The sequence below is a fragment of the Myotis davidii genome, unplaced genomic scaffold, assembly GCF_000327345.1.
Source record: "Myotis davidii unplaced genomic scaffold, ASM32734v1 scaffold1286, whole genome shotgun sequence".
Lineage (NCBI taxonomy): Eukaryota > Metazoa > Chordata > Mammalia > Chiroptera > Vespertilionidae > Myotis > Myotis davidii.
The window spans coordinates 350050-362949 of NW_006296619.1; the positions used below are offsets into that span (position 1 = coordinate 350050).

General features: G+C 39.8%; 1 protein-coding gene across 10 annotated transcripts in view; it reads left to right on the forward strand.

Moving 5' to 3' along the window:
• CTNND1 (catenin delta 1) overlaps positions 1 to 12900 on the forward strand; it is a 48843-nt gene continuing 35943 nt past the window's right edge. For 6 of the 10 annotated variants that reach the window (XM_006772078.2, XM_006772079.2, XM_006772082.2 and 3 more), the window contains exon 1: positions 1 to 272. The gene's annotated coding sequence lies outside the window, so the exon portion shown is untranslated. Of the gene's footprint in view, positions 273 to 367; positions 392 to 12900 lie in introns of those variants that run through there. The other 4 variants (XM_006772080.2, XM_006772081.2, XM_006772075.2 and 1 more) reach the window with 4 other exon arrangements.

Here is a 12900-nt window from a genome sequence, read left to right on the forward strand (position 1 = left end):
CTGACATCACTTAGGAAAGCGAGGGGGTAGGGCTGCCAGATCAGTTTGTCACCACCCAGGCTCCCTAGCCTTTGGCTGGGTGCAACTTCCATTTTAGGTGTTGGATCTGAGGGAAAAAAAAGAGGGAGAGAAAGAAGACCAGGAAAGATCCTGAAAGGAGGAAGAGGTGGCGAAAAAAATCAACTACCTTGCTGGATTTGTCTTTCTCAACACATTGACGAAGCCTTGGGTTTCTTTCTTAAAGGACTGGTTTACAGAAGTCCACATTTGAGGTGTGTGCCTTTTAAAAAAATGTGTATTCAGACGGGTAAAGGAGGATAACCCAAATCGAATTTTTGCCTTACGGTAACCAGAGGGAATTTAAAAACGAGAGATTCTGCTATGCTGACGGGTAACTTTTAAGCAATTATTAATTTTTCTTCTTACTTTGGGGAATTTTATTATATTTTTAAAAGGTAAAATATTCAAGATTCAGAAACAAACTTCTAGGTCTCTCTGATAGAGATGAATAGATTCAGAGGGGGTGAGAGCAACTCCAAAAGTTTACATTTTGGTGTGTTCTTTGATTTTATATATTTTTTTGGATTAAGCTTACAAACTTGTGTTTTCAGAGACCAAACCAAAGGTTGGGTTTCTTTTTTTTTGGCATTTTGCGTGTGAGTTGGGAAAGGAATTTGTCTGGGTCAGAAGCTGGTTATACATATGCTACTTCATGTGTTTCAAAACTTTTCTTTCCCTTTTATCATTAGATTTGTGGAAGTGGAAAGTTGTTAGGGGCTTTGCAGCTTAATCGGTGGTGTTTTTCTCCCACAGAGAGTTTGAACGGCCCAGATCGGTTTCAGCCCAGCTATTCCTGGGTGGATCCCTCTTTTACTTTCCAGGTGTGGTGGGTGGGAGCCTCATTCTCCTGCTAGACGTTGCCTCCCTGCTTTGCCTTATAAAAGAAAACAGATGGGTCCATGTTAACTGAATTGTAATCCCCTTTTCTAAAACTACCTTTGATGGCAAAGATTTGTGGAGGTGTTGTATTTTCAATCTGTAAATACGATAGCATTTGGTGTATGTGCCGAAAGGGATTAGGACATCTTAATCATGCTTTTTTTTAGTTCACCTGAGTAAAGTGGCAACACACCTGAAAATATTTTCAGCTTTATGCTCTCTTAAAGGGCCATGGATTAAATAAGGCTAGACTAAGAGAAAACACTTATGTTGTACATAAAACTTTAGTGTTTAGAAAGGATTTGAGAAAGCACAAGGGGAATTCTTACTTTAAACAAAACTGAAAGTTCTTTTTTGGAGGTAAGTTTTTGTTTGCTGTGAAATCAGAAATCTGTAAGAGCTAAAGGCCCATGACTGTGCTTTCAAATCTTATATTTAATCTTAAGATTTGTTTGTTTTTGCAGATATGTTCTTGTAAAAAATACTGATTCTAGATAATTATATAGCCAACTCATCAGTAGCTGAAAACTGAGTGTTCTCTTCCTTCTATCGTTGAAAATGCGAATCAGTCTGAAAATTATAGCTGGATTAAGTGCTGCCCTAATTGTAACAAGATGGGCCTTAATATGTAAGCTGCTCATTAGCTTTAAACTGATATGTCTATAACCTCTGATTTTTGTGCCCCCCCCCCCATTCTTTTTAGACTATAGTACTTCCTTGTATTTCTTTTCTAGAACTGAGAGTATTTTTTGCAAGATGATTTCATCCTTATGAGGTTGTGGCTTCATAGGAAACAACTTTGTTCCTCCTTTTAATATAATCTGCAAGGGCTACAGTAAGATTTTTCATGTCTGGATCTCATAATTATAGCAAGTGCAGTTAAAAAGAAAGAAAAAAGACAATGTCTATAATCTGTTGGGCTCTAGTTCTTATTTGATATTTTCCAATTTCTCTTTCAAATGTTCTCTGTTTTTGACTTCAGCCTAGGGAGGTTTCTTGGTGGATCTTTGAAGGGTTGGTCATATTGCTGCCAGAGTGTCGGTTTCCTACTCAACCTTTAGGGGGAGGGAGGAGGGAATCTGAAGGAGTACAAAGGCAGTTTGAAAATAGGTTCTGGATGACTGAATGGTGGTGATTTGGGTCCAGCTTTAAATACTGGGCTTTGTGTGGCTGCAGTGAGCATCCTAGTTAATTGTCGTCCAGGACTATTTCCACGAACTGAGGCATTGTTTTAACTGGTATGTACTATAGAGCCTTTTGGATGATAAAATGGAAGATTGTCTTTTACCTCACCTCTACTGGTTCTTTCAGGAAATATAATAAGGGGTACGAATAAGTAAATCTTTAGATTTTTGTTTTGCTCATCATTTTGGTTTTGGGATAAAAAATGACAAGTAAGTATGAGTTATGCAGATTTTTCTTTCCTTGTTTGACTCCCATGTACTGTTGGTTTCTTTGTTATATGACTAAGGTATAATCTGTGTTCCAGGTGAGGGTTTCTTGTTGGTGGTTAGAATTGTAGTGCCTTTCTTAGGGTTTCAGTTATGGAGAGTCAGAGGGGCTAGAACATGTTCTCTCAGCTATTATAAGAATTGGGACTATTGGAAATCTTTAAAAAAAAAAAGCTCCCAGTAATTGCAATTTATCCTTAAGTTTATGAGGTAGTTGCTCTCTAGGGATGGGTGCAAATAAATTAAGCATAGATCACTATTCAATTGGAATAAAAAATTATTAGCTCTGTATAATTTATTGCTTTCTATTTTGGTATCTGATGGCCCCCTTATTAAATGCCAGCCCCTCTCCCTCTCTTGTTTTTTTCTCGTGGTGCTAAGCATTTTGCATAAACTATTTACTTAATTTCCCACAACAACTGTTTTTGTTTTCTTAAAGGATTTGAGCCTCAGAGAAGCTGAGGTTTGCTGGAAATTTCACTGCTTGTTAGTGGCCAAGACCAGGATTAAACCCTGGCCTGACTACCTACCAAGTCCACAGACTTAACCACTAATGCACTGCCATTCTCCAGAGAGAATAGAAAAAAGAGCCAGAACTAAAATCAGCCTTTGCTAAAGGAAAGGGTGTTTCATCTTGCAGAGGGTCAGTCCTCACTTAGATTGCTTACCTCCTCCCTATTGGAATAACATATGTAAAAAATCCACTTTCCATAAAGCAATGGAGAAGTAGGTATGCTATTATGGCTATTATTTCAATCTTTAGAACAGGGATCTTTCCATATGCACACCATTGCTGTCCTTTCTTAAACTTACTGGAAATGCCTCAGAGTTCACTGATTATCAATGAAATGTTTTCCAGAGAATTTTCAGGCATGTGGTTTGGAATGATACTGCCAATTTGCAGGACAGAGGCTTATAGCGGGTAGTTCAAATGTTATCACACTGTATTAAAATTGTCTATTTACTTTTGTCTTTCCTTCTAGAGTATGAGCTGCTTGAATGTAGGTATTATCTTATCACTGAGGTATTCAGTAAGCCTTGTTTAAATAAGGATCTTGATGGAATGAGTGAGGGACCTTTGTGGGGAAGGCTGAAAGGACGTTGAGATAGGAAGCAATACCACCTAAATTAATAAAATTGAAATGTAATTTTGAAACTTTTACTCTAATCTGTAGTTTCAATTTCAACCTTTGAGTCATCTCCCACATTCCATTTTTAAGTAAAGTTTCTTTAAATATTGAAGATTTAAAATTTAAAATTTTCTTTAATTCTGTTTCTTTCCTGGGAAAGCAGTCCAAAGAATAGTATAAAGAAGTAGGGTCGCCCTGGCCAGTTTTGCTCAGTGGATAAGGTGTTGGCCTGTGGACTGAAGGGTCCTGGGCTAGGTTCTGATCAAGGGCACATGCCTGGGTTGTGGGCTTGGTCCCCAGCAGGGGGCGTGCAGAAGGCATCTGATCAGTGATTCTCTCTCATCATTGCTGTTTCTCTCTCTCTCTGTTTCCCTTCCTCTCTGAAATCAATAAAAATAATACATGAAAAAAAAAAACAGTAAGGGTCTTCATCAGTTCATTTCATAATGTAGACAGCTGTTAACTTCAATCATTGAAATCTTAATGTTGCCACTTCTAGGGGAGAGGAACTGGTTACCTTAAACATATTAGGCCAGCATCAGGGGAATATTGCTTTCAGCCATGTCAGAATGAGTGATTTTTATATTTGTTGATAAGAACATAAAAAGATTGGGATGATAGTTTGAACATTAGTGTTTCAACGGAATTGTGTTTGGATATCACTGTATTGTTGGTCACTGCTTCCACCATGAAACTTCAGGAGATTTTGTTCACAAAGTGTATTGGGAAGTTTATGAGTTTAAGAACCCAATTTTTCATGTATAATTTAGAATAATAGTAACAAGAAACTTGCCTAAAGGAATAAATTGTAGGTAATCAGTGGGTGATTTCATGTTCTCTCCTCTTGCAAAAGGAGAGGAAATGCTGAAGTAGGATTTCTCTGCCCAATGCAGCTGCCTTCAAGGTTTCTAATAGAGAGCATTGAGATAGTCTGGCAGGGAGATTGTAAGGAGGGGAAAACAACTGTTCAGGTTAGAACTAGGCTAGGGGAAATAAGGGCATGGATTTATTTGTATTTAGTTATGTTGTATAATGTATTTTTGGAAATACTTTTTCTCCCTAATTCTACTTAGAATTGTATATTGTATATTGTTGATTATTAAATATTAAGCATTGAGAACATGGCCCACATTTACTATTCCGGTTTAGGGATAGTGTTCCCCATTTTTAGGGCCACTTCTCCAGTGAGTCCTTCAGTCTGACTCGAATAGTGTGGGCAATTTGGATCAGGCATGGAGTGGGGATATTATAAGGATCCAGAGTTTTCTTTATTTTAAAGCTGCCTTTAAACAGGTAATTTGGGCATTACTTTCACAAAACATGTCCCATTATACGATGATAAAAGTAAATTTTTAACTTTTTAAAATTTTATTTAAAAAATATATATTTTATTGATTTTTTTACAGAGAGGAAGGGAGAGGGATAGAGAGTTAGAAACATCGATGAGAGAGCAACATCGATCAGCTGCCTCCTTCACACCTCCCACTGGGGATGTGATGTACCCGCAACCAAGGTACATGCCCTTGACCGGAATCGAACCTGGGACCTTTCAGTCCACAGGCTGATGCTCTATCCACTGAGCCAAACTGGTTAGGGCAATTTTTAACTTTTAATTTTGAAAAAATTTCAGACTTAAAGTTGCAAGAATAGCACAATAATTCCTATATACTCTTCTTTCATTTAGACACCATTGTTAACATTTGCCACAGATGCTTTACTTTTCTCTATTTTTTGATCAATATGCTAATCAAACAGGAACTTTCCAATCTGAGAGTTCCATAAATATGGAGAGGCAAGGCAGCATAGCATAGTAGGTAAGAGCATGGATGTTGGAGCCAGCCTGCCAGGGATCAAATGTTGCTCTGCCACTTACTGGCCATGTAATATTGGGTAAGCTGTTTAATTGCTTTATGCCTTGGTCTCTTTGTCTGTAAAATGAGGACAATATTAACCATAGCATAGGATGTTGTGACCATCAGATGATTTAATATATTTAAAATTCATAGAACAGTTCCCAGCTCATGTTAATATCTTGTAAGTGCTTGCTATTAGAATGGATACTTTAAATGAACTCAAACATAATTTGTCTGTTGGAATAAATGCCCTTTAAGGTCTCTTAAAACCTGAGACTCTGTGGTAGATATAGATGCTTATATTAGAGAATAAATGGACTTCCTGGATGGATAAGCTAACTTTTTTTTTTAATGGGAAAAAGTATCTTTAGTAATAGGCAAGTTTGGGAGTGGTGTGGATGTGGTTGTTCAAAATAAGCGTGCTGTGGATGGATAACTTTTAATGAAGTAAAGTGAGGTGTGAGTGGGGAAAGAAAAACAGGTGGCAAAGCTTGAATATCTTGCAGTAATTTCTTCAGAGACTTGGATGCTTTAGTAAAAAAAAAAAGGAAAAGCAGTACAAGTGTTTCTCATCATTTTGTATCTATAAGAGACAGAACTCCAGCATCCTAGGGTAAACTTTAATTTTGGCAGAGAATGGATTGAAAAAGCTTAGTTTTGGTTTATTACTCTTGACTTTGAATCAGATTCTTTACCTTGAAGTTTTCAAGGATAACATTGCATTATGAGTGGTTGTACAGGAAACCGTTACATAGAAATGAAGGCAGCTTTTACTATCCCTTTTCTTGAAATAAACCTCCCTCTTTTATGTTTAAGAAACATTCTCTATTTCAATCTTTATTTATGGACATTAATAAAACTGAGACATGTAGCAATTTTGAGTTCATCAATGCTTCCTGTGAGAAGTGTGCTTCTTTTTTAAAAAAATTTTTTTTATTGATTTCAGAGAGGAAGGGAGAGAGAGATAGAATCATCAATGATGAGAGAGAATCATTGATCAGTTGCCTCTGCACACCCCCTACCGGGGATTTAGCCCACAACCCGAGCATGTGCCCTGACTGGGAATTGAACTGTGACCTCCAGATTCATAGGTTGACACTCAATTACTGAGCCATGCCAGCCGAGCAAGAAGTGTGGTTGTTAAGAAAGAGGTCTACTCATGTATGGAACTTGAGGCCTGGTGCATGAAATTTGTGCATGTGTGGGGGGATGTCCCTCAGCCCAGCCTGCATCCTCTCACAATCTGGGGCCCCTCGGGTAGGGTCCCTAGGCCTGCCTGGCGATCAGGGCCATCTATGCAGTGCTGGCCCCTTGCTCCCCGCCACTAGTCGCCTCCCTCTGCTGGTGACAGGAGTAGGGTGTGATTACTTGGCTGGCCTCAGCCTCCCTCTGCAGGGCGATTGATCATGGGGCCCCCAGATTGATTGCACCGCAGAGGAAGGCCCACCCCCTACCCGGCTGGGGCTCCACTACCGGTTGCCACACAGAGGCTCTCTCTTTGGGGCGATCAATCGTGGAGACCCCCCCACCCCCCCATCAATCACCCCGCAGAGGGTGGCCTGGGCCTCCCTCTGTGGGGTGATCATGGGGCAATGGCGGGACCCCCCTGACCAATCACATGGCACCTGCCTTGGCTGGCCTGGCGCCAGTGCGTGTCATAGCGTGGTCATCTGGAAGGTTGTTCTGCTCTTCGGTTGTTTGGTCAATTTGCATATTACACCTTTATTATTACAGATCGTCAAACTGTGGCCTGTGGAAAATATATGTATTAGATGCAGCCGTGTTTGGAAACTTCTAGGTTTCTTCCAGCCTACAGTTTTCCTTCCTTTCCTTCATATTAAGTAACCCATAAAACTAGTGTTCTGAATAGTATTTAAACTAATTTCAATTGGTATTCATAGCTTTCTGTCAAACTCCCCCACCCAGGTCTGCACATTTTTAACCAGTGGCTGATTTTCCTAGTTTTCTCCTTTTTGTTTGCTTTCCTGTTCTCTGGTGTCTCCCTTTCCCTGCCCTATTTATTTTCCCTTTAGGTTGTTGGTCTTTATGGCTGTTGCTTTGCCTCACTAACAATATGGGAAAAGTTTCTGATTCTTACTATAAATAAGCTAGAGGCCTGGTGCACAAAAATTTGTGCACTCGTGGGGCCATCCCTCAGCCCAGCCTGTGCCCTCTCTCATTCTAAGATCCCTTGGGGGATGTCCACCTGCTGGCTTAGGCCCGCTCCCTGGGGGGATTGGGCCTAAGCTGGCAGTCAGACATCCTTCTGGCAGCCCGGGAGCCCTCGGGGGATGTCCACTTGCCAGCGGGGAGCAGGCCTAAGCTGCAGTTGGACATCCTTAGTGCTGCTGAGGAGGCGGGAGAGGCTCCCACCACCACCGCTGTACTAGCAGCCATCAATATGGCTTGTGGCTGAGCAGAGCTCCCCCTGTGGGAGTGCATTGACCACCAAGGGACAGCTCCTGCATTGAGTGCCTGCCCCCTGGTGGTCAGTGTGTGTCATAATAACCAGTGATTCCCAGTTGTTCTGCCGTTAGGGTCAATTGCATATTATCCTTTTATTATATAGGATTTAACTCATGTGCTAAAGGTACAAATATTAGGCTACTGCTTCTGGTTTATTTCAATTAGATCTAAATTAGGATTAATTGTTGTCATCTCAGAAGATTGATCTCTTTTAGTAAGAGATCAAAAATTTAGATTAGTTTTTATCTTTTCCATTTTCAGTCTCATCCACATTTGCTAGTTAATTACTCATTTTGGTTAATTTGACAGTAGAGCAAATGAAATTTACTTTTTCCAGAGTAAATGTCAGGTTTGTGTGTGCTTCCCATGTTGTTCTATATTGGAATACAGTAGCACATTTAGAGTTTTTTGTGGAGTAAAAAGATTTTTGTTTTAGGGAGCTTGTATTTTAAGAAACTAAAATATATTCTGATAGTTGTGGACATAGGACATTGTTATAGAAACTAGGTCAACTTTTCAATACCTTTATCAAAGCACCTACAGTTCATTGCAAGTGAAATAAATCTCATTGAAATAAAGTAGCTGGTGTATATTCAGCACACTTTTAAAATAGAGTAGTCTATTTTAAAGGAGAAGTTGGTGCCAATCTGATTTCTTTCCACTGTTTCTTTGTTGGAATGGGAGTTCTATAACCCCTCTGCTGTTCTCTTCTCCATTGACCACTTTGTTAAATCAGGGCAGAGTTGGCTATTTGAATGTCTGCCTTCCTGAAGGTCAGCGAAATCTGCAGGTGAAGCTACAGGAGACCCCAATTGATAGGCCTAAGATAACAAGAGAAAAAAAGATTATAGTACAAAAATGAAGCAAAGTTGATTTCTTTTTTTTTTTTAATTTAGCTGTTTGTTTTCATTAAAAAAGTAAAACATTCTTCATTCAAAGGAAATTTGAGAATTTGCTATATGCTGGACTAAACAGTAAGTATACTTACCAGATACTCACAGAACTTATATTATAGTTGAAAGAGACAGATAAATAAGCAACAAATACATATTATGTTGTTGAGAAAAAATAAAGTAGAATATGTAGGGTGCTGAATAAGTGCAAGGAGGGATGTGAGGTTTTTTTAATAGTGTGGTCAGGGAAGGCCTCACTTAAAGGTATGTTTGAGAGAGATCTAGATGTAATTAGGGTGGAGTCATGTAGATAAGAGTAGAAAGTACAAAGGCCCTGAGGCTCGTTTTTACCAGCCAGCTAGAGAGATGGGAGAACTGGACCTATATAGAGAGGCACCATTGGAGTGTGTTGAGGGGGAAGAAGAGGGTAATATAGGACCTCATCATTCACTGTACAGTACAAAGAAAGTTGTTGTCTCACTTCAGATCTCGTAGACAATAGCTGTTAACCTTTGTGTATTTGTAAGGAGTTTAGGCAATATTTGACTTAACTGCCATCTTTGTCCCATTGCAGAAGTTCAAGTGAGTATAGTCAGCAAATAATTTGCAGAGTAGCAGATTTTGCATAGGTTGATGACCCTTGTCTAGGAGATAAATAGTAGGGCAATGACTTAGAATAAGCCTGTCTGTATTTGGGAAGTGAGATCAAAATTTTCTTCCCTAGAGAAATATATTTCTCCACCTTCTTACCTCCATAGTCAATTTTCTGTGAACAGGAGAAGTAATAACCTAAATCCGGCACAGTTCCCTTTTGAGTACATTTGTTGGTTTGGTTTTTGTGCTTTTGACCAAATATTATGCCTGCCCTACTTAACTCTTTTCCTTTGCTTATTTGACCAAAAAAACTCTAGTTTTGCCAAAGTTTAATCATTGGGATTTAATGACTTTCAGGGACCATTTTATAGGTTACCATATCCATATTTCTGTCTTGCACATTGGGGTAGATGATCATTCCTGATAACTAACTGTATGTCTTTTTCCCCTTTCCATATGTATGTTTAAGCAATAAAGATTATTAAAGCATATACTGAATTACTTGGCCTGGTATACTTTGGTAAGATGGAAGAAGCACCAATTAGTGATGTCCTGTGGTAACCCCATATGGGAAAGTAAAAGGATTTCTGATTACCAGAGTACTTGTGTCTTGAATCATCCATTCTTACTTTCCCTCTGTAGATTTCTGGTTTAGCTAGTCTGTCCCCCAGTGAAGGAAGTCTCTGTCTCCCTCTCTTGTTTGGAGTTTAGCTTGACCTTACTTAACCTCTGTTCTTCCCTTTAATTATACCTATCTAGTTGTCATCTGTTACTTAATATCATCCTTGGGAGATGACCTCAATCATGAAACTTTTTCCCCCCCTTCTATTTCCTTTTCCTATGGTCAGGTAACTGTATCATCTTGCATAGGAATTATTCTAGGAAATCAGAGATTCCCCCAAATATTTTTACAAATACATTTTTATGGATTTTGAGAGAGAGAGTGAAAGGGAGAGGGAAAGCGAGATAGAAACATCAACTGCCTGGATTGAGTCCACAACTCAGGGATGTGCCCTGACCCCCTGTCTGGATATAGAACTGGTGACTTCTTGGTTCATGGGTCAGCACTCAACCACTGATTCACATTGTCTGGGCTCCCCCAAATTTTGAAGTTGCTTCAAAGTAACTGCTTGATATGTATTATGTCTACATTTGTAGATGTTTTTAGTTGTCTTGAAAGAATCTTATTCAATGCCATTCTAATTTTCTAAATCTTTAGTGACACATACTACCTTGTTGGAAATATTTCTCTTTATGGTTTTTCTAAAAATGTTTTGCCACTCACTTAATCTTACTCAAACCAGAAGTTAAAATAACTTGCTTGGATAAGTGTCAGGGTTAACACTTGAATCCAGAGATTTTGATTATTTCTATTACTAGAGGCCTGGTACACAAATTTGTGCATGGGTGGGGTATGGCCAGCCTGCCCCTATGGGGGCCCATCGGGCCAGGCTGGCGGGTGGGAGAGGCCGTGGGTGGTTGGCTGGCTGGCCTGTTCCCGATCGAGGTGTTGGGGGCTGATCGGGGCCGGGCTGGCCAGGGGGTCGGGTCGGGGGGGCAATCAGGGCCCAGATCAGGTGGGTTGGCTGCTGCAGTGCGCATCTTAGCCACCAGTTGTTCTGGTCATTCTGGTAGTTCAACCATTCTGGTTGCTGGGCTTTTATATATATAGATATTGTCAAAAGGCTAGAATTATCTAGGATCTTAAATGCTAGATTTAGGACTTTGGGGTTTCTTTTGGGATGGAATGTTGAACTGATCCAATCTTTCAAAAAGTGGCACAGTTCTTTGTTCCTTGGAGGAAAGCTAAACTAAGACATTTTAAAATTAATCTTTTTGCCCAATCTGCAATGTAAATAGGGATCCAGGGTAGCAACTCAGAATTCCAAAGGGAGACAGTTCTTTCTAGGTTCTGAGTCTAGAATATAGGATTTAAGATTGTGTTATTCCATCTATCCTTATATTTAAATCCATGCTTTCAGGTTTGAGGACCACAAAACCTAAACATTTGAGTTAAGCAACATATCTATGTGATTTCTCAGGTGAGTGGTCATTGATTAGTATGAGAAGTAGAGAAGAATAGCTCATGGTAGTGGACATGGTGAGCAAGTGGCTAATCTCAAGTTTTCTACCACGCTATCCTATACTGTTTTGGAATTACAGATGTCACCACCTGATTTGGGGGTTATGCCAGCACTCTTGGACTTGCCTGTTAGGGGAAGGGAAACTTTAAGATAATCTTCATATCCCCTCTCCATTTTGAAATTGTGGAACAAGTCAGGAGAGGATGTTAACATTGAAACTCAACTGGACAATTTGTTTAAAATTCGACAGGAAGGGCCAATGTTACTTCCTGTCTGTAAAGGAAGTTCTGACTTCCTTCCCTTCCTTCTTGGCTAACTCTGGTCAACTTAGAATGTGGGTGTGGAGGGGCTGATCAAGTTAATACTTTTAACTGGCTACTCATGCCTTGAGAAATTGGGTTACCATTGATGTTCAAGTGTGGAAACAATGTTCTCTCCATTCTTTCCTTACTTGAAACACGGAAAAGAGTGCTATGCGGGTTCCTATCTCCTTGTCCTTATGTGGGAGCCCTGTACTAGGGTTGGCTGTTGCAGTCCAGGAAGCCTTCCAATCTCCTAAGTATTATTTTACATTCAACCTTATATTGCCCCTGTATTTTCTGACATTTGAAAATAGATCAAGGAGCTGAAGAGGAAAAACTGCAATCCATTTGACACTGTGGGATAGGTTGTGGAAAGGAGAACATAATTAGGCAGAGGGGAGGGGATGTCAAAGGTTTCTTATTTTTACAGTGAGCCAAGAAAGCATTCCTTCTTAGTGGGGCCAGTTGGCACTCTTCCTGCTATTTTAGTCCAGGCTTCTCCTTCCTACTGGTCTGTCAATTGTATTAAGTGTTTGATGTGAGTTTGAACTGTGGTCTCTGGAGTTGGGGGGAGGGAGAGTGGTGGAAACAGCTGGTGCCTTCATCAAGCTATCTCAATTATGCTTCTTTTAAGAGTGGGGATGGTGGGGGATGGTGGGTGGCAGAGGGATTGGATGTGTTTTAGCAGAGTCCCAGTATCTTTCAAACAGTGGGATTGGATTCTCTTTTTATTTTATTTTATTTTATTTATTTATTTCATGTGTTAGGTAATATCTCATTATGGTTTTGATTTGCATTTCCCAGATGATTAGTGATGATGAGCATTTTTTCCCCTATATCTGTTGGCGATTTGCATATCTTCTTTGGAAAGGGACTTTTCAGGGGATTGGATTCTCTTAATTCTATGCGGGACACTGGCTAGTTGTGATGTAGCTAACCTTCCCCAATCACATTCTTTTCTCTGCCTCCCCTCCCTCCAGTGCTTTTAGCGTTGGGCCTGATTTGGTGAGAAAGGGAAATGTGGAAAGTTAGCAAAACAGATTCATGCTTTTCCAACCATTGAGTATTCGTCTTAAGTCGTTGGGCCCATCCATTGCCTTTCTTCTTACCCATTCCTTATTCCTTCGGTGGATTTTCCAAATATGTCTGCAAACAGTTAGAGATACAATTAGAACCAGAACCTCTGCT